Below are 27,434 nucleotides of genomic sequence, written 5' to 3'. Positions count from 1 at the left end.
CCAGCAGCCGCTTGAACTCCCGGGATGTGGACGGGTTATGAACGTGAATTTGAATTCTTATTTCCACAAAGCCGTCCAGGTCTCACGGCAGCATGGCATGGGGGAGGGGCAAGGTTCTACAGTCAGAAATGTCCCCCATCCGATTCCCAGGTCCCCCGTAACCTTCAGCAAAGTGCCAGATGCTTCCCTGCCTCAGTTCCCCCACCCCCACCCCTGGCAGAGGGGGAGTGATGTCTAATGTCTACTTTGCATATTTATACAACTAGATAGGTGCTCAGCGCGAACCCTCGGCCAAGAGTTGAATCTTAGCAACCTTATTTTAAGGGTGGTTTTGATAAGCCTTGTCGCTCCCAAAGACAGACCGGGCTAATGACATTCTTCTTAGATTCACGCTCTCCCTGCCTTCACATGCTTATTACCAGAGATTAAGGAGGCGGCGCCAAAGCAAAAGTACAATGTGCCACTGGTCTCCCTCTAAACATCTACCAGCGAGGAAGAAGTGCCCTAAAACTCGCCTTTGTGTCAACACCTGTGCACACCTGTGCACACCAGCCTGGCTCGCCGGGAGTCCTTCCTTAACAGGCGGACAATAAATATTTGTTAACCTGAAAGGCTGCTGAGCCCAGTGAAAATGAATGCTAATGGCAATCATAATCCGCAGCGCTGTTTGCGCTTCCGTGCGTCACGGAGGCGGGTTTCCTAAGGTCCCAAAGCTTCCCTGGGAAGCTGTTGGGTAACTGGACGTGCCCGCTGCAGAGGTCCCTTCCTGGGCACACTCACGAAGCATCCGGACGCGGCTGAAACCCTCGGACGTGGCACGGAAGGTCGTTCGCGGAGGGTTCTAACCCAGTTTAGAGAAAAGTGGCCTCTGGTAAAAGCCATCAGCGCACTGTTTGCTTAACAAAGGGACAGCGCGCGGAGCAACTAATTGCGGAAGCAATTTCTTCTCAACTTTACCACTATCACGTTTTTTTTTTTTCTCTTCCTTTTCAGTGTGATGAGACACTGGACCCTACGCCACTGTAAGGCGTTCTGCTCTCCTGCGGCTGAGCAAAGGTCTGGTAGGTAGGATATCAAAGTGCAATCTCCGGGTCCCCACGAAGGGACCGCATCAGATCCCACCCAAGTGAGGGCTGACCTCTGCAGAGAATCCTGGCAGTGGCGGTGCCGTGACTAACTCCCCTGCGCCCGAGGAGACCCAATGTGTCCTATCAAACGCAAAGAAATTAGAGGCAGGTCACCGCCCCCGCCCCCCGACACACACACCCTACCCGGAGCGCTCCTGGCACCCCACACCTGTGGTTTCTGCCTCCTGGCTTCAGTACAGTGACCCCTGAACAAGCAGCTCTCGGGTAATAGCTGCTCTGACTTCCCTCCCTGGTCTCCAACTCCCCACTTCGGTCGAGCAGAAGCCCACCCACAGGAAAGAGCAGGGAGCAACCCGGTGCGCGCCGGCGCACACTGCCAGGTAAACCCGGCACCACCCTCACCTGTCCGAGGCTGCGGCCGGAGGGCTGCAAAGGGGACCGCCGTGCGTCCCTCACGTGCGCGGGACCAACAGCCAACGTAGCCACCGCTGGCCCGCTCGGGGAGCAACTCAGACGAGGTAGGGGCGGGGGCTCCGCCGGGGCCGCCCCACTTCCTTGCCCCCCCTCCCCTCGCACGCGAGCCCCGCCTTCAAGGGGAGGAGGCGGCACCGTGCGTCACCTTGGGGAGGCCAGACCAAGCGCGGGCGCTGTAACTAGTCCGGCTGATGCAAGAAGGCGTCGGTGCGCGATTCTGGGAACTTCGCTGTGGAAAGAGAAAGAGGTTACAGTAGCTCATTTTAGCTTGGGCTGGCTCCGGGGAAAAGGCAGATGTGCCCCAGAAGTCTGGCAGTGGTGGGGAGAGTTGAGTTCCCTCGCGTTTTAGTTCACAACGGGAAAGAAGGCAAGGGTGGCTTGCTGACTTAAAATTGCTTAAGAGCATGTCTTCCCTGACCCTCAAGTAAGTGCACCTTGCTCCCGTGGGTCCGGAAGGATCGACGGTGAGAGAACAGGCTCCATTTTTACCACCACGACCCCGGCAAGAGGTACCAGAGTCAGGCCACCCACTGGTGTTCTGTGCGCACGTGGCGCATAACCTAGTCCTGTTTTAATTTTCAGGTATTAGTGAGACAGTTCCTAATATCCGTGGTGTAAGATGAGGAAAAGAAGCATGAAATAACCGGAGTAGCAGGAGCCGGGGAACATAGTGTACAAAGGAAAGATAAGGAAGAGCCACAGGAGAAACGGCAACCGTACCTGTAAAGCTGACTAACAACGGAATTAAAATAGTAAGTGAACCCACAAAAAAGGCTTTTTTCCTTCTAACTCCTGCCACAAAGAAGTTCCTGTTCTGTGGTTCCTGCAGCCCAACCGCAAGTCAGAATTGACTAACAGTATTTTTCAATCATTAAATGTTAACAGAAAGTGAAACATCTACAGAAAGGAACTCTAAAATCAGATGGCCTTCCCTGCATTATACTACACTCTATGCATCTGCGTTGAGGTTTGTTTTTTTTTTTTTCCCCAGTTGTCCCAACATGTTACCTGTCTCTTTCTAGTATGCTTTAGGCAAGGAAGAGTGGGATAATGCTGTTGCTTACACTAATTTAACTTCCCTACCAAACCACAACCCCACTCAGGACAGCAGTTGGACTCCTGTGTGGCGGATGCATGTCCAATACACTGTTACATTTAATTTCTTGATTGAAACAGGTTTTGAGCCAGGTCGTCATAGGCACTGTCCATGGTGTCATCATTGCTACTTTTTTAAGACACAAATCTGCATTTTTATAATGGGTGGTCTTCTCTGCCTTGCCTTCTGAATTTACGTAGGCAGCTCTGACCTCTTAAAAACAGCCCCATTATCAGTCTGGTGATTGAAGTGGAGAGTTCTCACTCCCCACACCTGTGTTGGTGTCCCACCAGATACAATTGCTTTTACACACGAGACCCCACGCGGCCTGGTCCGTGGCAGTCTAACAAGTTCACCTGTTCTTGCAGATTGTAAATGCCAGGCGTGCCTTCCGAGGATCGATGCCCTCCTCTGCTGTCACCGCTGGTGCTGCCGGTCACACATGCAGCAACTCTGCAGTGGAGGTATGCCAGCAATGTCACTGGGCCTGTTTGAATGAGCCACAGCCATTTAAACAGGATGCATTACAGTGTCTGTAATCACCTAGATAGGGTCTTTGCCCCTGGCGTGACGGGGCTTCTCTGAAGGACAGAAGAGCCCATTTGTGAATGCACAGGAGTGAGAGCTCCGACTGTTCTCTGCTCCTGGGGAACCGGGACAGGCCTCCACCAGAGCTGGCCCAGAGTCAGTCCAGCCCGGTTCTGGCTGGAGAACTCACGGTGAATCTTGTGAGTGCATGGCCCTTGAAGGAATACCCCAGAGAATGTTTTCTGAGATCTGCTAAGGCGTTGGCACCAAGCATCCCTCACATTTTCCTTCCTGTCCTTTCTGGGACAACAGAAACTGAAGTAGAAAAGCAACTGAGATATAAACATACAGATCTCGACCTTCCGGGGTGTAAAGCCAGCATAATGGTTCAGACAAGATGGAGTCCATTGTCCAAGGGGCGGGTGCTTAGTGTGCTATAAGGAAGCATCTGTCCTCGGTTAATGGCCCTGAGAGAACAGCAAACCTTTTCTTGTTAGTGCAAAGAGTTTTTGTTATTATATGTACTCACATTTTTTTCCTATTGGGGAATTGTTCTAGCAGGTGAAAGGAAACATCTCCCTTTTTGTAACATGTGCGGAGAGACCAAATTTCGCAACCCAATCCAAACCAAACTCTGCCATGGAACTTGCTAATGGGGTTTCCTGCAGGTGGTTGGTAGGTTTCGGTTTCTTGAACAAAGGAGGTGCCCTCCCAGAACAGGAGTCTTACTTTCTAATGACTCAGAAAGAAAATTATTTTGAAGCCTTTCTTTGGAAACCAACGCCAGCATTTACTTATCCTATTGATTGTAATCCTATGGAACAAATTATTTCAAATATTTGAACATATAGTGAACATAAGCTAATTAGCTGGGAATGTTCACAGTGAGTTGCTCCAAGTTACACTTTGATGGATGTCACAGCTTTTATGGGTCAGAACTCCACGGCCAGGATGAACATCTGGTAATAGTTGCATTTAAAATGTTCAAGTTATTGCAGGCATATGGAGTCTAAACCTAAAAAGACAGAGTCCCTCTCTCATCTGGTGGGTAAAGCAAATCCAAATATCCTTGATTAGGTGAAGCTTCCCCTTGCTCAAGTGTACTTGCTCATCACCGCCATTTTTGTCTGGTGATGTGAATTCCATCCCCTTAGCGAATAGCTTAAACCTTCCCCCAGGTGCACCCAAGGCAAAGGACTGATTCCTACTGTTCAGTGTCGCAATGGGCCCGCGGGGAATGGCCTTTGTTGAGTTACACAGTGGCCTGCTGCCCTTGGCCATGGTAAGGAGCCTCTTACACTCAGCCTTGAGAAATGGGGTGTTGAGTGTGCACTGGGATTGTTGGTCAGAGTTGTTTTTAAAATTCGGGTCCTTGTTTTAAGATGATCAGGGGCAGAAGTTTTCAGTCGGCTCAGGAGTGCAAAGCTAGGCTTCCCCACAGCAGCTGGCTGGTTTGCACCCTCTGGTTTCCACGGGTAACACAAGTGACTTCATTTCTTTAATGTGACTACTGATATGCTCAGCATGGCCTGCCTCTGTCCAGTAGTCAGAAACGCTTTTTTTGTACATTGTGTAATAGACTTGTATTTTACTACCTCGTTTTGCTAAGTCTGAGATGAATGAAATGAAAGGAAATTTCAAGACCAGAATATTAGGGTGATGATCAATTCTCTGTGCAATCAGATGCCCACTGATTTGCACAACTAGCTGTACAAAGCTGCAACACGTGTAGGGTCACACATGAGGATGCCTGCAGGGGCCAGGCCTGTGAGGCAAATGGGTGACAGAAAATAGACACTGTCACTGCCCAGAGCATGCCCTCCTACAGGCATTATATCAGTTATTGCCAACTCTGTACAGGCCAAATAATGCAGGTGACCTGAAGCCAGGTGGCTTGGGAGAATGTCTCCCAATCAACAAGGCGTGGTGCTGTAAGGTAAACACTGGGAAATAAGACTAAGGCAGCCGCTGCCCTCCAGGGGCTCACACTGTGGTGAAGGGAAAAGACTGGGAAACAAATAAGCACTAGAGAGTGGTCAGAGGGAGGGGGTCAGCTAGCAGCACCTGCAGGCCGGGCCTGGACAGGAGACCAGGTGGGGGGTGTGCAAGGCAAGTAGCAGGAACGTGACTCCATGCGGCCCAAGCGCTGAGCAGGGAGAGCCAGTGGGTGAACCCTCACTCACATCCCTGGGATGAGCAGGCACCAGCCAGCAGGAGAAGGGCAGCTGGAAGAGTGAAGCCAGACCTGTTTAGCAGTGTTTCTACCAATTGTTTACTCAAGTAATCAGACAATTAAAATACAGATGCTTAGGCAGAAATAATAACACTCCGGATGGAAGCCATGAACTGACTTCGGACTTCTAGACTTCGGACTTCTAGTCTCCAGACTATCTGTGGAACTGCCGGGGACATGTAATTCCAATAAGTTTTAATTCTTCCAGCCTCCAATTACTGGCTGTAATGTGACCTACAAAGAAAGTACAGAATCACTAATTAAGGGATTGAAAAGTAAGCAGGAAGCACATGAGGCTTTATTAAGTGCATAATAATAATATTTTCAAGCTGGCTTGCTATACAATTACCTGTTTTATAGATTTTTTTAGGTCCATCTTTATAATGACTGTTGTTGATGCTTCCTAAGAAAATGTGGGCCTAAAATAAAAATGCTAGTAAGAAACATGACTTTAAAATGAAGTGACTTTCTTAATCTCCAGTATTCAGGTGCTCAATATTTTTTTTCTCATTAGGAAACACCTAACTGTACTGAAAATTATATATTCTATAAAGGGCTTATTCTTTTAAAAAATTGATTAGTTTGAATTTCCTATTAGCTTGATTTTTAAAATAAAACATGGGAAGGACAAAAGATATTTTAGATCATTTAAAAAGAAGGAAGTCTCTCAGCCCATTCTCCCAACGGCAGACATAGGGGGACATGGTCTCGATCTTCTATGATCTTCGCACCCACCCTCAGAGTGGCTTGTGAGCTGGCTCCTTCCTCCTGGTGGTGTTTGGTGACTGTGATGAATCTGCAAAATGCAGCTCTGTTGTAGGTACCTCTCATTCGAAAATCCCAGCCTTCTATTGCAAGTGGGGTATGTGTCGCCATACACTTCGTTGGTAACACATGCTGAGGGATTCAAAAAAACTAACCCAGGAATCCAAGTTACTGATGTAGGAGATGAAAACATTTCGTGGCTTTGTGGCTTCATGCCTTAAAGCCTCATTTCTTATACACTTTATCTCAGGGGTGTCAAACTCATTGTCACCGCGGGCCACATCAGCCTCGCAGTTGCCTTCAAAGGGCCCAGTGTAACGTTAGGACTGTATACATATAACCACTCCTTAACTAGGGGCAAGGAGCTCTGCGCTGCCGCCAGGTAGAAACAAGGTGCCGGGCCGGATTCAGCCCACGGGCCTTGTGTTTGCCACCTGTGCTCTAGCTGTCTCCCCAAGTAATAAAAACTAATCTTCTTGAGAATCAGACAAATCCCAACACCTTGTTACTTCACGTGAACAGACTATTTTAGCATAGTATTCGGTTGGCCAAAAAGTCTGTTTAGTTGTTTCTGTAAAATAAAAGACACATGTTTCATTTTCACCAATAACTTTATTGATTTGGATATTTTGAGTATGTCAGCTGTCTCCTGCTATTGGCTGTTAGTGGGTAGGGGCCAGAGCTGCTGCTAAACACTTTCCAGTGCATGAGACAGCCCCGCAGCAGAGATTTATTTGGCCAAAAAGTCAGTAGTCCCAAGAAACTTTGCAAACCACTTTTGACATGTTCTATCAGTCACAGCACCTTCTCCATACACCACACAAATTTTCTTTTGCATTTCATTTGTTTTGTATTTTTCTTGAAATAATAAAGCATAATACACCAAAAATGGTGCATACCTTCTGCCTTCAATATTAAAATGGCTGCACAAAAATGCACCAATTTGATAGGTTTTTTTTTAAATGCATGCTGATAGGACAGCTGTCACAGTACAATCTAATAATAATTGTTTTGAAGTTAAGAACAACTAAGCACTCCTAGAGCCATCATATGGAAAAAACGCAACAGACTTTTTTCCTACCCCACAACATGAACTTCAGTTTTGTTAAATAAAGCCTGAGAACTGGGCCTCAGAAGGAGCAGGCTCAGAGGGCCAGCGTTTACAACGCTAGGAGGGACGCGGCCCTCTTGCCTGCTCAGATTTCACGTGGCTCTGAAGTGCGCATTGTAGCAAGGCGTGCTTCAGGAGGCCGTGTCCCCAGCAAGCTGGAAACTTCCACGGTCACTTCATGATGAGACCTGGCAGGAGAATTAGCAGCACCACGAAAAGTGTGACTGCACATCTAAAGGGTGGAAATTAAAAATGAAAAGGCAAGGGATCAATGTACAGTGTCGGGGAGTGAGCTGGCATTTAAATTGGCCAGGTAAAACGAGACCATCAGGGTGAGAGAAGCAGAACATCTGAGGGTAAGGAAGTCAGGTGGGCCTAATTGTAATCAAAGAGCGGACCCATGTAGCCCTAAGACAGGAACCTGGGTTTTTTCTTTTTTGTGATCACACCTCTCTCAAGACGGAGCTACCGCTGCAGTGTTGGGAAACACAGTAGTGCGTGTCTTAATGAAGACTGACTTTTAGGTGACGCTTCACTTTACATAGGCCTTTGGGGAGAGCACGAGCGTTTGGGCCATTTGGGTGGTTAGCAGGTTTGCTTTGAGGGTCCCTACTGCTAATGATGACCCTCCTCAGCTTCCCTTAAATGGCAAAGATTGCTTCTGGCTGTGTAGCCACCGAGTAGCTGCCTTTCCTCCCAAGCAAAGACGTTCTGGGCCTTGATGGATCAGACCACAGCTGCCTCCCACGGGAAAATGCTCCTGACATCACACTGAACTGTGACCCTTACCTGCAGCTCTAGGGAGCCCAGTGTCTTAGCCTAACTTCATCGCAACTTGCAAATTTCTTCCCTCCATCTGCCCACGTGTATGAAATCCAGTGTCAGTCCGATGACCATTCACTGCACATCCTCTGGCAGGGCAGCCATAAGGAATCCAAAGATGAATGAAATAATATGCATGTTCTTATCAAGGGGTAATTTTCTAAGAGTGGCCAAATCACGGCCACCACGCAGATGTAAAATGAACACGCAGCAGAGATTTTATTTTATTTGTTATTAATGAGGGGACCTTACCAAGACATTACACCCAGTTCAATGAGAGAAGCAAAAAAGAATCACCCCACAGATGTATGTGGATTTGGGTTCACCAACTGGTCCCCACCCATGGAGGACAAGGGCAGACCGAAGACAGAGGCAGGCCCCTTGAGACTGGTGGGTGGCAGATTTAACAAGGGAGCTCCGCACCTGCCCGCCAGAGTCTTCAGAGCTTTTCTGAAGGCCCCAGTGGGATTCAGCAGCCACATACTGTTCTTAGGGCCTCAGCAACCCGTTCCTCTCTCAAGGCTGCATCCTTGGAAATGACTCCCGGGGTGGGAGCAGTGGGCAGAAGGTACACACCAAGGACAGGGGAGCGGGGAGGAGTCTCTGGTGGCCTGGGTCCAGCTCGGGTGTCCACTGGTGGATTCTCTTCAATGACTCTCTGCTCTGAGGCAACGGGGTAAAAGAAGGTTAAAATGAACACGCAAGTGGCTGCAAAATTGCCCTGGCCAACGGTGGGGGGTGGGGGGGGGAACTTGCTCCGTTTGCATCATAGACACAGGAAGGACTTGGCACTACTATTACTCATCTAAAAGTTGCCAAGTTATAGTTCAAGGGCAAAGAAAGGCTAAAATCAGACCGTCTGGAAGGTTCTGTCATAGACAACGCACAGTTTTCCACGGAAGCACGTATTTGTCGCTGCACCTTAATGAGAAGAGAGATTAACACTTAGCAAGCACCTATGAGCTGTCACAGTGCAAAACGCCGTGAAATCCTCCTGTCCACCTTGGATGATTAGTTATTAGTGCCTAATACTATCATTAAAACATACCTTAGAGAAATGCTCTGGGTCTCTGCTACTAAATTGGAAAGCTGGGAATTATTTCTATTTGTATTTAATGATGCCAAAGGCTACTCCTCAACCTGGAAAATACTGCCTCCTCCAAGGAAGTTAGGGTCCAATGAAGAGGATGGATCATACTCCAATTTTCTGTGGGCCTTTCCCCTAGGCTCCCCACTGGAAAAGTCTGAAAATACTGTGGTGCATTTGTCACAATTAAGAAAATGGCGTCGGTATTTACTGTCACCTAAATTCATCAGTTTTTTCCATTAATGGGCTCTTTTCTTCCAAGACCCACACCAGAGCACCACATGGCATTGCTGTTCCGTCTCTCCCATCTCCTGTGGTCTGTGGCAGTTTTCTTCTTATTCGTGACCTTGACAGCTTTTAAGGAGTCCCGGCCAGGTGCACTGTACAATGGCCTGCTGTTTTTCTTTTGATTAGAAGGGGGTGTCGTTTTCTTAAGAAAGGCACATCTAGGTGAAGTGCCTTTATTTTCACATCCAGCTGGGAGGGTGTACAGGGTACAGGACCCCCACAGTTATCAGCAGTGCTGTTAACCATCACACTAGAATTTGTCAGCATTTTTGAGATTAAATGTTGGTTCTTGCCTGGGCATTTCATCTCGAGTACGGGGTGCACGGGATTCAGAAGGCAGGTACGGGCCTCTGTCCTACACGCTGGCTGTTTGCTCTTTCCATGAGTCAGTGGCCTGGCGTGCCCGGAGCTGGTACCCTCCCCCGGAACAGGAATGAGCAAGAAAAACCGCAGGCCCTGGTGGAGGGTGCTTGCCTTCTCTCCGCACAAGCCAGAGCAGGGGGAGCAGGGGGAGACGCCAGGGTTTCCAGTAATTTGCAGGGCAACTCTGCAAAGTCATGCCTCACCCCTCCTCCAGCAAGCCCTGTAAGCTGAGAGTGCGTCCTGGGCACACTCAAGGCCACTGCCGTGACCTCAGGGGACAAGGTAAGTTTCGAAATGAAGGACACCCAGCTGTGTGTCAGACTGCCCCCCTCCCAGTCCTTTCACACACAACTAGGTGTACGGATCTGTTCCATAGGAGACGGTTGCCCTCTTCTTCAAGGATTAAAAAACCCCATCTCAGACCCTCCTACATAACTTCATGTAAGCAAGGTGCTTTCTAAAACACGGCCTGTACCATGCACTAAAAACAATGTCTCTTTCTTTTTAAGGTGTTTTTTCTTCAGGTAGAGGCAGTTTTTCTTTACAAAGAGGACATATTGTAAGGAATTCAATCTCTGCGTGCATGGACCGTTTCATATTTTTTAAAAACTGACTCATTTCAGGTGAGTTTGAGAGAAGATACAGAACAAAGCAAAGGGGATTTTTTTTGTTCGCTTCTTGTATGGGTGGTTTAAAATAGGCTGTGCCCACTTCCTCTTAGGGGAAATACTAAGAGAGGCTGGGTGCCCAGGGGATACGCTTAAATAAATAAAGTTTGGCCTCAGACCACTGTCTCCTAATCCAGCTTCTCACAGGCTGAACCTTGGGACAGAGGGGGCCGTGGATCATGCAAAAGACAGGACTTGCTGCCTGAAATTACAGCTTCACTAAAGGACACGCTCCCAGTGCTATCTGCACATAGGCTTTTGCTGTGTTTTGGATGTTCATTGGCGATTAGGAAGACTAGCATAGATCGGGCCATTTAAGTAAATCTTAAAAGCGAGAACTTTTAGTCTATTAAGTGGGTGAATTCCGTTTCAGGTAAAAAGACGCAGAAGGAACTGTCAAAGCACTCTCGCAGAGCGTGGTGAACTTGAAAGTCGCTTTCATTGGGTTCGAGTGTATTAAATGTGTTAGTATTCAAAATAGATCCTACATTAGTACAGGTCGTAACTCTTACTTAAAAAAAATAAGCTATAAATCTTACCAGAATTCACCAACTTAGTGCTTCCTTAGAAGGAATGTTTCTAACTACTGGATTGGCCAAAAACTCTGTTATGTTTGTTCCGTACAATGGCTGTAGTAGTGCTTAGCTGTCTTTAACTTCATTCAAAACGATTGTTAGATTGTGACAGCTGTCTTATCAGCATGCATTTTTAAAAAAAACCTCCTCAAAATTGGTGAATTTTTGTGCAGCCATTTTAATATTGAAGATAGAAGAAGATACACAACATCTTTGGCATATTAGGTTTTATTATTTCAGAGAAAGGTAAAAACACAATGGAAGCGCAAAAAAAGATTTCTGCAGCGTATGGAGAAGGTGCTGTGACTGATTGAACACGTCAAAAGTGATTTGCAAAGTTTCTTGGCACTATTGACATATTGACCAAATAATTCTCAGCTGCGGGGCTGTCTCATGCACTGGAAGATGTTTAGCAGCACCCCTGGCCTCGACCCACTAGCAGCCAATAGCGGGGGACAGCAACATGCTCAAAATATCCAAATCAATAAAGTTATTGGTGAAAATAAACTATGTATCTTATTTTACAGAAAAAAACATAATGGACTTTTTGGCCAACCTAATAAAAATGTATTTGTTTTTAGTAGGTCAGCGCCACTCGGGTGACCTGTTTCTTCTTGCATGAGGTTTATTAGTTTGTCTTTCAAGTAATTTGTCCAAATAATCTACGGTGTTAAATTTATTGGCATAGAGTTAGTTATAAAATTCCCTGATATCCACTAATATCCGTAGCATTCGTGGTGAAGTAATCTGTCATTAGCATTTGGGTCTTTACTCTTTTTATTCCACATCACCTGTTTTATGAACATTACATATAATTAATTTTCTCAATTTTAATTTTATTTATTTTCTCTATTATTTCCTCTGCTGTTTCATTGATTTCTGCCTCGATCTCTGTATTCGCTCTCTTCTACTTATTTTGGTTTAAATGTGCTCTTTCTTTTTCTAGAATTTTAAGGAAGAAACTTCGGTTTCAGACTTGAGAAATTCTGTTTAATAGGATCGTTTAGTACTATAAACACAACTCCAGTTGTTCCACAGTTTGACAAATTTTAACATGTGTTTTTATTTTCTTTTTCCATTCAAAATATTTCTTAATTCTCTGTTTGATTGCTTCTTCGACATATGGATCACTCGGATGTGTGTTATTTAGTTTCCATATTTTAGGAATTTTCAAGAGACCTTTCTGTTATTGAATTCTAATTTAATTCTAAATTTCTCATAGAACATACATACCTTGCATGATTTGAATTTTCCACTGTGTTAAGACTCTTCTGGCCCAAGTTATTTCTTTATAAAAAGATCCCTGTGTGGTTGAAAAGAATGGGTTTTCCTATACATGTTGATAATTTTGTTCAACTTTCCTGTGTCCTTGTTGACACTATGTCTGCTTATCCCACCAATTATTGCAGGAGGGGTACAGACATCTCTGAAAATATTTGTGGATTTGTCTGTCTTCTTGTTTCAATACCTTTTGCTTCATGAATTTGAAAGCTCTGTTGGTGCACAAACATTTGGGATTGTTTGGTCCTGTTGGTTGACATTTTGGTTTTTTTTATTTATCAAACATTTTTTATTGTTTTCCATTACCATTTATCCCCCTTATACCCTCCACCACCCTCCCCCGACAATCACCGCCCTGTTGTCTGTGGGTCCCTTTTCTTTTTTGCTCAGTCCCCTCTCCCCACAGCTGTGTGCTTGCTCTCTGTCTGTGAGTCAGTCTCTATTTCGCTTGTTAGTTCAGTTTGTACATTAAATCCCATATATGAATGAAATCATATGGTATTTGTCTTTCTCTAAGTGGCTTATTTCACTGAGCATAATGTTCTCCAGGTCCATAAGTGCTGTTGCAAAGGGTAAAACTTTCTTTTTACAGCAGGGTAGTATTGCCCCGTGTAAATGTACCGCAGTTGTTTCATCCACACACCCACTGATGGGTGCTGGGCAGCTTCCAAATCTCGGCTATTGTAAATAGCGCTGCAATGAACATAGTGATTCTTCTTCCGAAATTCCCAGAAGGAACATAGGGGTGCTTATCTCCTTTCAAATCTGTGTTTTGGGTGTCTTTGGATAAATTCCCAGAAGTGGAATCACTGGGTCAAAAGGCAGGCCTAGTTTTCATTGATGAGGTGTCTCCATACTGCTTCCCACCCCGGCTGCACCAGTCTGCATTCCCACCAACAGTGCAAAAGGGTTCCCTTTTCTCCCCAACCTTTCCAACACTTGTTGTTTTTTTGATCTGTTGATGATAGCCATTCTGGCCAGGGTGAGGTGATACCTCATTGTGGTTTTAATTTGCATCTCTCCGATGATTAATGACATCCAGCATCTTTCTGCACATTTGTGGGCCATCTGTACGTGCTCTTGGGAGAAGTGTCTATTTAGGTCCTTCACCCATTTTTTTAGTTGGGTTGTTTTTGGTGTAAAGTTTGATAAATTCTTTATAAATTTTGGTTATTAACCACTTATTAGATGTATCAGCGAATAGGTTCTGCCATTTAGAGGGTTGTCTTTATTTTGTCAATGGTTTCCTTTGCTGTGCAAAACCTTTTTATTTTGGTGTAGTCCCATTTGTTTATTTTTTTATTTGTTTGTTTCTCTTGCCTGAGGAGATAGATCAGAAAAAATATTGCCACGAGTAATGCCTGTGATTTTACTGCGTATGTTTTGTTCGAGGATTTTTATGGTTTCAAGTCTGACATTTAAGTCTTTAATCCATTTTGAATTTATTCGTGTGTGTGTTGTAAGAAAGTGGCCTAGTTTCATTTTTCTGCACATACCTGTTCAGTTTTTCCCAACACCATTTATTGAACAAACTGTATTTAGTTCATTGTATTTGCTTGCTTCCTCTGTCAAATATTAGCTGACTATAAAGGCGTGTGTTCATTTCTGGGTTCTCTGTTCTGTTCCATTGATCTATGTATCTGTTTTTATACTAGTACCAGGCTGATCTGATTACTATGGCCTTAGTGTAGTTTGATATTAGGTAGCATGATCCCCCCAACTTTGTTCTTCTTTCTCAAGATCACTGTTGCTATTTGGGGTCTTTTGTGGTTCCATATAAATTTTTGAAATATTTGAATTCTGTGAAGTAAGTCATTGGTGTCTTGTTAGGAATTGCATTGAATCTATAGATTGTTTTGGTAGTATGGACATTTTAATGATGTTAATTCTTCCTATCCATGAACACGGTATGTGCTTCCACTTATTTGTATCTTCCTCAGTTTCTTTCTTCAGTGTCTTATAATTTTCCAAGTACAAGTTTTTCACATCCTTGGTTCAATTTATTCCTAGGTATTCTTTTTGAAGCAATTTTGAATAGGATTGTTTCCTTAATTTCCCTTTCTGATAGTTCATTATTGGCATATAAAAGTGCAACTGATTTCTGGATATTAATTTTGTATCCTGCTACTTTGCTGAATTCATTGACCAATTCCAGTAGTTTGTTGGTGGTATCTTTAGGGTTCTCTGTGTATAGTATCATGTCATCTGCAAATAATGAGTTTTACTTCTTCCTGTTGGATGTCTTTTATTTTTTCTTGTCTGATTGCTGTGTCTAGGACTTCAGAACTATTTGAATAAGAGAGGTAAAAGCAGATACCCCTGTTTTTTTCCTGACCTTAAAAGGGAATGCTTGTAGTTTTTGCCTGTTGAATATGATGCTGGAAGTGGGTTTGTCCTATACGGCCCTAATTATGTTGTGATATGTTTTCTCTGTTCCCACTTTGCTGAGCATTTTGATCATAAATGGGTGCTGGATTTTATCAAATGCTTTTCCTGCATCTATTGATTTGATCATGTGGTTTTTATCCTTCGTTTTCTTTATGTGGTGTATCACTTGTATTGATTTGCTAATGTTGTCACTACCTGGCATCACCGAATACATCCCACTTGATCACGGTGTATGGTCTTTTTGATGCATTGCTGTACTTGCTTTGCTAATATTTTGTTGAGGATGTTAGCATCTATGTTCATCAGGGACACTGGCCTATAATTTTCTTTGTTGTGCTGTCCTTATCTGGTTTTGGAATTAGGATGATGCTGGCCTCATGAAATGAGCTTGGGAGTCTTCCCTCCTCTGGAATTTTTTGGAATCCTTTGAGAAGGTGTTAGTTCTTCTCAGAATGTATGATAAAATTCACCTGTGAGGCCCTCCAGTCCAGGAGTTTGGTTTGTTGGGAATTTTTTGATTACTGCTTCGATTTCACTAGGTGTAATCTGTCTATTCAGAGTCTCTGATTCTTCCTGATTTAGTTTTAGAAGATCATATGTTTCTAGGAATTTATCCATTTCATCCAGGTTGTCCAATTCATTGGCGTATAGTTCATAATATTTTCTTACAATCCTTTTATTTCTTTGGTGTCAGTTTTTATTTCTCCTTCATTTCTGGTTTTATTTGAGTCTCATTTTTTCTTGATGAATCTGGTGAAAGGTTTGTCTATCCTGTTTATATCTTCAAAGAACAAGCTCTTGGATTCATTGATCTTTGTATTGTTTTTTTTTTTTTGTTCCATTTGCATGAAATATATTTTTCCATCTCGTTTAGTCTCTGTATATCTTTCACCCTGAGGTGGGTCTTTTGGAGACAGCATATACATGTGTCTTGTTTTCTTATCCATTCAGCTACCCTATGTCTTTGGATTGGAGCATTTAATCCATTTACATTTAAAGTGATTATTGATATATACTATTTATTGCCATTTTATTTTTTAACTGTTTTCCTCTGATGTTGTTGTTGTCCTCCTCCTCCTTCTACTTCTTACTCCTTCTCCCTTCTTCATTTTCTTTCTTCTTTCAACTTTCTTCCTTGTTTCTTCCTCCTCTTCTTTCCTCCCTTTTACTTTTCCTCTGCCTTTTCCTCCTTCCCTTTCTCCTCCTCCTTCACCTCCTCCTCCACATCCTACTTTGCTTCCACCTCCTCCTCCTCTTTTTCCTTTTCTTCTTTCTCCTCTCCTCCTCCTCCTCCTTCTCTTCTTCCTCCCCCTCCTTCACCCTCTCCTCCCCCCTCTTCCCCATCTCCTCCTCCCCTTCTTCTCCCCTCCTCCTCCTCCCTCACCTCCTCCTCTTTCTCCTCCTCCCCCCCCCCCCGCTACTTCTCCTCCCTCCTTTCTCCCTCTCCTTCTCCCCCTCCTGCTGTTTCTCTTTCACCTCCTTTTTCACTGACTCATTCTCCACCTCCTCCTCCTTTCCCTTCTCTTCTTACGCTTCCTCATTTTCCTTCTTCTTCTCTTCCTCCTCCTCCTCCACCTCGGCCTCCTTTTCTTTCACCTTCTCTTCCTGTTTCTTTTCCTTTGCCGCCTCCTTTCCTCCTTCCCCTACTTCACCACCTTCTCCTCCTCCCCTTTCCCCTCTCCCTCCTTCTTCCTCTGCTCCTCACCTCCTCCTTCCCCCTCCTCTCCCTGCTTCTCCTTCCACTCCTCCCCCCTCCCTCCCCTCCCCCTTCCCCCTCTTTTCCCCCCTCCTCCTTCCCATTTTTCCCTCTCCTCTACCTCCTCCACCTCCTCTTCCTCCTCCACCTCCTCCTCCTTCACCTCTTCCTTCTTGTCCTCCTCCTCCTCTCCTTTCTTCCTCCCCCTCTTTCTCCCTCTCCTCCTGCTCTACCTCCACCTTCACTTCTCTTTATCCTTCTCATCCTTCTCTTCCCCCTCCTCCTCCTTCACCTCTTTGTCCTCATTGGCCTTCTCCTTTTCCTTCTCTTCCTTCTCCTCTTCCTTTTTCTTCACCTTGTCTTCCTGCTCCTCCTCCTCCACCACCTTCTCCCTCTCCTAGTCAGCCTCCTCTGTCTCCTCTTCTCTGCCTCCTTCTCATCCTTCTCCTCTTCCCCCTTTTTTCTCCTCCCCCTCTTTCTCCCTCTCATTCTCCTCCTCCTACTCTTTCTCTTTCAAATCCTTCTACACTGTCAGTTCTCCTCCTCCTCCTCCTTCACCTCCCCTTCCTCCATCACTTTCTACTTTTCCTTCTCTACCTCTTCATCCTTTCCCTCTCCCTGCTTCTCCTCCTCTTCCACCTTCTCCTCCTCCTATTTCTTCTCCTTTCCTCCTCCTCTTCCTCTTCTTCCTCATTCACCTTCTCTTCTTCCTCCTCCTCCTCCTCCTCCTCCTGCTCCTCTTCTTCCTCGTTCACCTTGTCCTTCTCCTCCTGCTCTGACTTGGTCTCCTTTTCCTTTACCTTTTTCTATTTCTGCTCCTCCACTTCCCCCACCACCACCTTCTCCCCCTCCTTCACTTCCTTTGCCTCCTTCTCCTGTTTCCTTCTCCTCCTGCCCCCTCCTCCTCCCCCTTCCTCCTCCCTCTCCTCCTCCTCCCTCTCCTCCTCCCCCTCCCCACTCTCATCCTTCCCCTTCTCCTCCCCACTCTCCTCCTTTCCCCTCCTCCTCCCTATTTCTCTTCCTCCTTCCTCTCCTCCTCTTCCTCCATCCTCTCCTCCTCTTCCTCCATCCTCTCCTCCTGCTCTTCCTCTTTCCTCCTCTGCCTCCTTCTCTTCCTTTTTTTTCTGTTCTTTCTCCTCTTTCTCCTCAGCATCCTTTTCCTTCACCTCCTCATTCTCTTCCTTCTCCTCCCCATTCTCTTCCTTCTCCTCCCTCTCCTTTTCCTTTTGCTCCTCCTCCTCCTCCTCTTGTTCCTTCTCCTACTCCCCCTCTTCATTCTTTTCTTCTCCTTTTCCTCTTCCTTCAGAAAGAATGAGAGAACAAATTATAGTTGTCAATCCCTTGTTTTCGATTCCAAAACCCAACAACCTCTAAAACCCAGCAGATGTTCATGGCACATTTTACAGTGATATTATTATTCCACAGAATAACATACCTCTCCTCCTCCTCCCTTCCCCTCCTGCTTTCCTGTAAGCCCTTTAACATTTGTTGCAGTACTGGTTTGGTGGTAACAACCTCCTTTAGCTTTTTGTTGTCCAGGAACCTCTTTATTTCTCCTTCAACTTTAAATGACAGCCTTGATGGGGAAAGTAGCCTTGGTTGTAGGTCCTTTCTTTTCATCACCTTGAATATTCCATGCCATTCCCTCTGGCCTGAAATGTTTCTGTTCAGAAATTAGATGACCTTCTAATTGGGAGCTCCCTTTTGAGTAACTAACTGCTTTTCTCTTGCAGCTTTATAATTCTTTCCTTGTCTCTGAAAAGCTTTGCCATTTTGATTATGATGTGTCTTGATGTGGGCTTCTTTGGGTCCATCTTGTATGGGGGCTCTCTGTGTTAACTGGACTTGTGTGTCTTTTTATTCACCACATTAGGGAAGTTTTTGGTCATTATTTCTTCAAATAAATTCTCAACCCCTTGGTAAGTCTCTTCTCCTCCTGGTGTCCCCATGGTGCAGATGTTATGCTTCATATTTTCCCAAATGTCCCTTAAACTCTCCTCATTTTATAAAATTCTTTTTGCTGCTCTGCTTGGACGATTTTTTTCTAACTTGTCTTCCAAATTGCTGATTCGAGCCTCTGCTTCATCTAACCTATTGTTTATTCCTTCCAGTATATTATTTATGTCAGATATTGCATTTTTATTTCTGACTGGTCCATTTTTTGGGTTTCTGTGTCTTTTTTTCATGCTGTTGAGCATCCTTACTGTCATTACTTTGAACTCAATATCTGATCAATTGCTTGCCTCCATTTCATCTAGTTCTTCTTCTGGAGAATTCTCTTGTTCTTTCATCTGGGGCCTGTTTCCTTGTCTTCCCATTTCGGCTGCCTCTTTGTGTTTGTTTCTATGTATTGGGTGGGTCTGCAAAGACTCTGGTTCAGACCTAGGTCAGATGTGGCCTGCAACTTGGCCCTGGGCAGCCTGTTTGGAACTATCCACGACCCACAGGTTGTGGCGCCCTCTGCTGGGCCTGGGTGTGCACAGAAAGTGCCCTGTTGGTTGACATTTTTATCGTCATAAAATTTCCTTATTTCTCACTGTTCATGTTTGTTAAAATTTATTCTGTGGAATAATAATATACCTACTCTACCTTTTTAATGTTAATGTGGTATATCTTTTCCTTTCTTTTATTTTTAATCTGTGTCATTTTAAGTTCATTTTCCTAGGTGGGTCTTGCTTTTTGTCCAATCTGACATTTTTGCTTTTTACATGGTATGTTTGGGCTATTGACATTGAAGGTATGATTACTGGTAGATTAGGTTTCAATCTGTTTAGTTTTTTGTTCATTTGTTTTGCCGTTATTTACTTGCCCCATTTGTTCTTCATTCCCTTTCTCTCCTTGTCCACCTTCTTTGGGATTGATTGAATATGTGTTTGTGACTCCATCTTATCTCATTTTTGGCTCAGTCACTGTCCCATTTGCTATTTTAGTCATTTCTGTAGAGTTTGACTTGCACTTACCCACTTTCATGTGATGTCATACACTTCACACATGATGTCATACACTTCACACGTGATGTCATACACTTCACACACGATATGACACCTCCATTTCTCACCTCCCGACCTGTGTTGTTATACATTTGACTTAATAAAACTGAGGAAGAATGAAGAAAGAAAGAAACACAGGAAAGGAGGGAACAAAGAGGAGAGAGAGTATGTGAGCCAGAGTGAGAAGAAAGGGGAGAGAGAGAGAGAACCCCAGAGAGAATGAGAGAGAAGAAAATAGAGCTGTAATCCCTTATCTGCAATCCCAAAACCCAGGAAGCTCTATGAACCACAAATTCCCATGACACATTTTACAGCGATATGTGACCTCATCTGAGCTGATTTGGTGACAGGCAAAGACTTACCTTCCGTGGAACAAGGCCAGTCGTGGCCTTTATCCCTCCTGGTGCCATGCTCCATGCATGTCACCGCATGAAGTTGCATGGAACGAGGTAATGCGGCAGAGCCGAGATGGCCGTCCTTAGGCCTATGTGTAAGGTCGGCCCTTGATTGGCAGCTAGGAACTTGGCTCTTGATTGGCAGCTAGGAACTTGTGGTTTATGCTGAAAACCTGCTCTTTTCTTCCGGGGGTCTTGAATTCTGGTATGTGCTAGGCAGAGGGCGTGTATGTGTAAAGCTCCCAGTAAAAACCCTGGGCACAGAGTCTCTAATGAGCCGCTGTGGCAGGCAGCACGCTCCAGGTGTGGTCATGATTCGTAGCTGCAGAAATTAAGGACATCCTGTGTGGCCTCCCTGGGCAGGGGCCCTTGGAAGCTTAGGCCTGGCTTCCTCTGGACGTCGCCCCTTGAGCCCTTTAGCTTTGCCGGTTTCGCCTTGTCCTCTTGCAGTAACGTACCGTGGCCGTGAGCACGAGTCCATGCCGAGTTGTGGGAGTCCTCCTAGCAAACCGCCGGAGCTGGAGGAAGGCTCGGGGACCCCGACACAAAAGTGGGCGTGGCTGACTGTACAGAGCGGCACTCCAGGCTGGGTGGCGGTGCTGTGGCCCTAGGCTGTGTGCCCTGCGGAGCTCGTCTGAAACCCCCAAAGTTCTGAATTCCAAAAAACGTGGGACCTGTGGTTTTGGATAAAAGATTGTCTAACTGTGTCCACACACACACACCCTCAATGAAATATAAATACTTTACATTTACAGTTAGTTGAGTTGTTTCTATTACTGATTCTTTGCAGGTGGGATCCATGGCTATACCTTAAGTCAGGACGGTGATGATGATGAAGGTATTAGTAATTTAATAATAATAGCAGCTAACATGTCTGAAGTTCTCAAGCCCAGCATCAGACACCGTTTTTAACGCCACAGAATCTCAGTGTAGTACGTGTTATTTTAAAAAATGTTTGTTGATTTTACAGAAAGGAGGGAGAAAGAAAAACCTACCTGCCCTGACTGGGGATTTGAACCCGCAACCTTGGCATGTGGGGCAACACTCTAAACAACTAACTTGCCCGGCCAGGGCATGAAGTACGTATTATTATTACCTTTCCTGTTGAAATAAACTCAGGCCCAAATTGGTTCTGCACTGTGACCAATGCCGGCTAACAGGTTGGAGACTGCATTTCCCCCCAAGTTCACCGGCCGGATACCTGATCCCTGACCGCGGGGCCCCGGGAAGTGACTGCTGCGCGCGGAGTCCATTTCTCTCTTCTTTCGTGGGCTCTCGTCTCCCCCGCTCTCGGAGTCGTTTCTGGGACTGTCACCCGACTCTGCCTCCGACGCAGTCGCAGATTTGCAGGGACTGTTGGCCCCGCTCACTCAGAGCTGCGGGCTGGCGCGGAGGAGTGCGCCCGTGTGCCCTCGCTGGGCGTGTTCCTCCGCCTGTAATCCCCACCATATGCTGGGTCCTTTCCACTCCATCCACCTGGTACTGTATTAGATAATTTTCTGAGTGCAGACAAAGGCAAACTTTATCAACCCCACTTAGAGTGAACAAAATTACGACACAGAGCAGAGGGGAACGTACAGGCGTCAGAATGGCAGCTAGAACTCAGGGCTCGGAGAAGGCTAGGACTAACCCGGGACAGGCGGTCAAGGTTGAGCTGACTTCTGAGCCGCAGGTACATAATGCCCCAGGCTCATAGCTCTCTGAGAACACCCTGGAAGGTCTCTGGAAGGTCATCTGCCATTGGTAGAAAATTGGTTGCTCCTGGAAACCCCCTGGGGGCGGGGCTGGGAGATTCTGAGACTGGGTCACACCCCCGGGGGTTCTGATTGCACAGGTCACAAGGGTGGGGTCATCGGTGGGGGTCTAGATATCAGGAATTTAAAAAACATGCAGGTAACTTTATTGTGCAAAAGTTAAAAATATCTTTCCAGAGAAGTATCAGCCACTTCTGGTATACAGGGTCCATCAGAAGTAACACCTGCTTGAGTGCGGTTGGTAGGGTGATAATGGGTGTCATAATTTATAGCTTTAACTTGAACATTTCACCTAAAACGTCATATGGTGTGCCTGAGTGTGATACTGTTATGTTACAGAATGACATGCTTATGATTTTGTAAGAAAAGATTGTGTAATAAAAAGGGGGCGCTATTTGTGCTGGACCCTGTATTTTTAGAAAAGAACCAATTGTTGATTCAGTAAGTGTCACTGGAGTATCCACCTTATCCCCAGCCCTGTGCTAGGTGCCGGGGACACCAGTATAAAGAAGACAGCGGGAGGAAAGTTGTCACCTGATTATTAGTAAGTGACCAGCATTCCAGTGATCAGATTGCTGCTAACTGTCCGTGGAGGGCTATGTCGTTCAAGTGAGAAAGGCCTCATTAAGAAACCTGAACTTCATCTTGAAGAATGAGCATGTTTTATGGGCAGGGAGTGAGGACAGATTTCAGGGAGAGGCGTGGGGCGGGGACAGACACAGCGCGTGCTCACAGGTGTTCTCAGTAGTGGGAGCCCCGCCTGGGCGGTGTGTGGGAAGTGGGGGCGGAGGCTACAATCAGGTTTTCACGCTCAGGCCTCGTTCCTCGGGCCCCGGGATGGGGTTCAGGGAGGTTTCTGGGAGGTTTTGCTTCCATCCCGTGGCTAGTGGTCTTGAACTTTGCATATGTAGGTGGAAAAAGGAGTTGATGGAGAGAGAAAACACCAGGGAGGAGGAAAAGGAAATAGGACGATGGGGTGGAAATGACAGTGAGGTCTGGACCGGCACAGATGTGGCGAATAAAAGCTAAAGCTGTGAAAACAAGTCTGTTTCTACTCTTCTCAAGGCTTCTGAAACTGGTTTCTGGGAAGGCCAGAGGCCAGATTCAGCGGCCTGCACTGCCCCCTGCTGGTGGAAATCCTGAAGCAGCCACTATTGAATTTCTGCCCGAGCTTCCTCCTCAGCCTTGAGGAAAACAAGCTGTAACCAGAACACACCTGCGTCCCATCAATTTGCCCTGCAGCTGGGCCATCGAGTTACTCCCTTGTTCTTTATAGTTCAGACTAGCTTTTAAATGACTGCTTTTATCATCTTCAAAGGTGCTTTTTTTCCCTCTACATTTCTACATCTCTGAAATCGGAGTGTGTCTTGGAATGGATGATCTATCAGTTTATTGCCAGATTTATTTTCCTTTGTCATATACAAAGGACCATGTTACAAATGATGCCAACTTATACTTGGAGAAATATGGCAATATTTATTTTGCATATATCAGAGAGGCTGGCCTGATGGAAAAGATATATATTTATATATGAAATATTGTCTTATATATAAATATATACCAAGGGGAATATATTTATATGTACATATATCATAGTTATATAACTTATCATAAATATATAATTTCTGTTTATAAGTATTTATACATACATTTATATTATATATAACTATATAATATATAAATTATACATATTACATATTATATAAATATATAAAGGGGATATATAAATATATAAATCATATATTTACATTACATAGAAATTCTACATTTATATAATTTACATAATTGCATATATAATTGTATGATTATAAATTACATATAATTGTATATACATATTAAAACACACATTTATATTTTTTTAGTGTGGAAGACCTACTGTGACCTTGAATCCCTAAAATTCCTTTCTTCTTAAATCCTGGATCTCCATTATTTACTCGTTACTTGATTTTTGGCAGTTCTCCCTCTGAGCCTCAAGTTCCCCATCTTCAGTACTAAGTATCTTGTATGGTTTGTGAGAGGTCCATGAAGTTACATAGACAGCCCTGGACTGTTCCCTACTCAGTGTGTTAAAGTACTCAATAAATAACAATCATCATTTCCAAACTTAAAGCCTCGAAAACCAATACCTGCTCCTGCGTGAGTGAAACACACCCAGACAGAAAGTCTCTTCCTTCTCGGAGTGAGCCTTGGCATCCCAAGTGCACCCTGGGCGCCTTAATCCTCTGAGCCTATGAGAACCCCTGCGGAGCGGCTTGCTTTATGTTGATAAAAAAGGCCTGAGAGTTCAAAGGTCTATGGGGCACTTATTTTAAGCGCCCCAATTTGGATGTTTGAAGTCTTAAGCAGAACCCAGCTGTCTTTGCTCACTGTAATTCAGAACCTCTGAGCTGGGTTTTACCCTGTGCCCACAGATTTCTGCTCTATTCTGATAAACTGGGAAGGGCAGAGCCCGGTGTTTTATGAGGAACGGCATTTCCAGTATTTACGGCGGCCGAACCTAAATGCAAAGGAAAATGAGGACGGTGGGAGGAAGTGCTCTCATTGCTGGTTGTGGTTTGTGGCTCTCCCTAGCGATCACAGGATAAGGTAAATTTAGGGTTGAGGGCCAGCGTCTCTGATTGCTGCCCCAGGGACACAGGTAGCTGGTCCTGGAGGCCCCTGTTAGCTCTGCACGGGGCAGCTCTAAGGAGCCCCGCCCCCCAATGTGGAAGGAGCTGAGGAAGACATCACAGAGCAGGCTTCCGTATTTGCTAAGTGGCTGCCCCTGGAGCTCCCCAGTACCCCTTTCTTCCGTGAGATGAAATTGTGCAGTTCAATTCTCAGCACCACCGCCAGGGGGAGAGAGGCAGCGGCAGACACGGGAGGAAACCCAAGCCTTGCCCAGTGGCTGGCCCCGGCCTCCCCTTCCTGTAGCACCCTTGCATTTCTGGGGCCTGTGTTGGGAGGGGGAGCTGAAGGGAGACATGAGCTCCCGTCCTGCGTCCTGCCCGGGTTTTGCCTCTCCGTGTGAGTCTGCCCCTGCCCCTGGTGGTCACTACATTTTATACTCACAACCTGCGGGCCTAGGTATTGTGCTCATGGGATACCGGGTGGGTTGATAGGAATGAAGGAAGCTAATGGCCAATGAATGCTGGGTTGGCCAAATGGTCTGCTTGGCTTTTCCATAAAATAAAGGCACATTTTTCTTTTGCACCAATAACGTTATTGATTTGGGTATTTTGAGTATGTCAGCTCTCTCCCACTATTGGCTTCTCGTGGCTAGAGGCCAGGGGTGCTGCTAGGCATCTTCCGATGCATGGGACAGCCCCACAGCACAGAATTATTTGGCCACAATGTCGATAGTACCAAGAAACTTTGCAAACCACTTTTGACACATTCCATAAGTCACAGCACCTTCTCTGTGCACTGCACAAATCCTTTTTGTGCATTTCCATTGCATTTTTACCTTTCTTAAAATAATAAAGCACAGCATGCTGAAAATGTTACATATTTTCTTCCACCTTCAATATTTAAGTAGCTGTACAAACATTCACCAGTTTTGGTAAGTTTTTTTAATGCACGCTGATTTGGCAGCTCTCAATACAGTCTAACAAAATAGTTTCGAATGAAAAAGGCAACAGAGCACTATGAGAACCATGATACGGAAAAAACGTAACGGACTTTTTGGCCGACCCTCTGAGGAGGGTCAGTAGTGGCCAGGGCAGAATGACTCGGACAAGACTGGTCCCTGTGTTGGGAACCGCCCTGACTGGTATCAGAAACTGAAACCCCCGCCTAGGCTAAGGCTAAGGGAACGCCCTTGGAACCGTGAGCCGGCAAGGAGACAAAAGCTTATCTTCCTGGCAGGAATGCTGTTTCTGCTGCTGAACCCCCAAAAGCTTGGTCGGTTAGCCAAAGACGGGTAAGATTCCCCACGGGGGGAACAACCCAAGCCAGGCACGATCACTTTGGGAGGCCCCCCAAAGAAGGACTTGGGGGGGCTGCAGCAAAAAGGGGGTGATGGACCCTCACTCCTCGGCTTTGACAAAGTCTGAGTTCTCAGCGTCCGGAAGAAAATCTCCTTATCTCTCGGTGGCCTTAGTTCCCGCGCTCCACCTAAGCCTGAAACAATGACGGGGTAGTACAGCTCGGTACTGGGAAGTGCGGATTTCCCGGGGTGATCAGGCCTAAGAAAGAACATGTAAATTACTGTGAAACCTTCTTTGTTCAAGAATGCTCTCAGTTGAATGAGGAGGGTCTTAGGAGGAAGCTAGTTTGTTCCTCAGCCTTACAGCTCTTTGACCCCCAACTCAATAGACCGGCAGAGCTCTTTGTTTTCTATATTCCTTACTTCCCCTAATGAGTATTGTACGTTACCTGAGTTATTATGTAGCATGAGCCCAATAAAAAGCAGGTATGGACTGTAAATCGGGCGCTCCTCACTAGAAAGGGGTGGCCATTTCGTCCCTACTTCTCCACAGAAATTAGTTTGTCTCTGTGCATGTTTTTTCTCGCGTGTTTATCGTCGAGCCACCCACAGCGTTCCGTGGTCACTGCTAGCCGGTGACCCACGCGCAACATCCCTGAAGGCACGTCGTGGGGGTACCTTCCCAATATTGCCGGGGTTGCCGTCTCCCAGGAGCTGTCAGTAGCCCAGATGCTGGTGTGGATTCTGTGGGTGTTTCAGCACTGACGTGAGCGTGTCAGGAGGCCAACATGGGCAGGGGCGTCCTCTGACCCGGTCAGGGTGCCTCCTGGTCTCCTCTCTGCGTCTCCTCCGCCGCGGTCTGCCAGGTGCCAGGGGACCGCTGAGCTTCTGAAGGGAGACCCTTCCCCTTGCCCGAAAAGCCAGTTCACAGAAACATCGTTTGTTTAACAAAGGGCTGGGCTCAGAGTCTGCTGGTGCATTCTTTCTTTGCCTTTCTTTCTTTTCCTGATGCCGTTATTCTTGTCTGTTCAGGACAAAACTGCAGAAAGAAGGAGAGAGGAATAATTTTTACATAAAGCCAACGACTCATTTTGTAAGACTCCTTTACTCTGGCATTTTCATTCTGAAATGGAAGAGACAGTGGGCGGTGGAGGGCTTTCAGGCGAGTGTGTGTCTGTGCTGGACACAGTTTGAATCTGCATCGTGTTTTAATATTCTGTTTGTATTTTTATATTTTTTAAGCTTTATTGATTTGAGAGAAAGAGACCCATTTGTTCCACTTATTGATGCATTCATTGGTTGATCCTTGTATGTGTCCTGCCTGGGGGTCGAACCCACAACCTTGGCATCTCCAGACGATGTTCCAATCAGCTGAGCTACTCGGTCAGGGCCTAAATCCTCTATTTTTTAAATATATATGATAAAATCCAAAAACGGAAGACAGCTGACCTAAAAGATTCATGTTATTTTTTGTTCTCCTCTCCAGAGTTAGACTAGACTTCAATGGTGAACGAAATCCTGCAGAAAGTTCAAAAAAAAAAAAAAATTAGCAGGATGAGCGACCACGCCACACGTTAGAAAGTCCAGAGACAGCAACACGTCCACGTTCGAGTGAGCTGACTTCCAGCGGCGACCGACCGCAGTGCGTCCCCGGGTCCGTGTCCGGGGCCAGCGTGAAGCCCTCCACAGCAGGAGCCAAGTACCTGTGGGGTCACGGTGAGGAGTCTGTCGTCGCTCACATCTGCCGCTCAGCCCGGAGCTGAACTTCATCTTGCCAGAGGCACTCTGCAGCGGGACAGGGAATATGAGAAATGCACCGAGGACTGACTGAGCATGCAGGTTAAAAAAAAAAGAAATTCTGTAGAGTTATTTTTCTTCTGCAGCACCTGATTAGGGGAGGGGAGAAAAGAAAAGTTTAAAATCTG

At 45.7% G+C, this 27,434-nt stretch overlaps 1 protein-coding gene and 1 long non-coding RNA gene across 5 annotated transcripts in view; one reads left to right on the top strand and one right to left on the bottom strand.

The window, feature by feature from the left end:
• Nucleotides 1-1,609, bottom strand: part of MCTP2 (multiple C2 and transmembrane domain containing 2) — a 138,860-nt gene extending 137,251 nt beyond the window's left edge. For both annotated transcript variants that reach the window (XM_045824916.1, XM_045824918.1), the window contains exon 1: nucleotides 1,491-1,609. The gene's annotated coding sequence lies outside the window, so the exon portion shown is untranslated. The remainder of the gene's footprint in view (nucleotides 1-1,490) is intronic.
• LOC123809685 lies at nucleotides 1,006-27,434 on the top strand. 3 transcript variants are annotated; one of them, XR_006784061.1, is made up of 5 exons: nucleotides 1,006-1,065; nucleotides 2,145-2,314; nucleotides 3,027-3,122; nucleotides 10,365-10,478; nucleotides 26,996-27,434. It is a non-coding gene; the product is annotated as an uncharacterized LOC123809685 (long non-coding RNA). The 3 variants fall into 3 exon arrangements; XR_006784060.1 differs by lacking the exon at nucleotides 1,006-1,065 and adding an exon at nucleotides 1,690-1,809; XR_006784059.1 differs by lacking the exon at nucleotides 1,006-1,065 and adding an exon at nucleotides 1,851-1,986.

The sequence above is a fragment of the Phyllostomus hastatus genome, unplaced genomic scaffold (assembly GCF_019186645.2).
Source record: "Phyllostomus hastatus isolate PE091 unplaced genomic scaffold, TTU_PhHast_1.1 phas_scaffold_555, whole genome shotgun sequence".
Lineage (NCBI taxonomy): Eukaryota > Metazoa > Chordata > Mammalia > Chiroptera > Phyllostomidae > Phyllostomus > Phyllostomus hastatus.
Note: the sequence above shows the minus strand (reverse complement) of the source record. Positions and strands in the feature narration are given on the sequence as shown.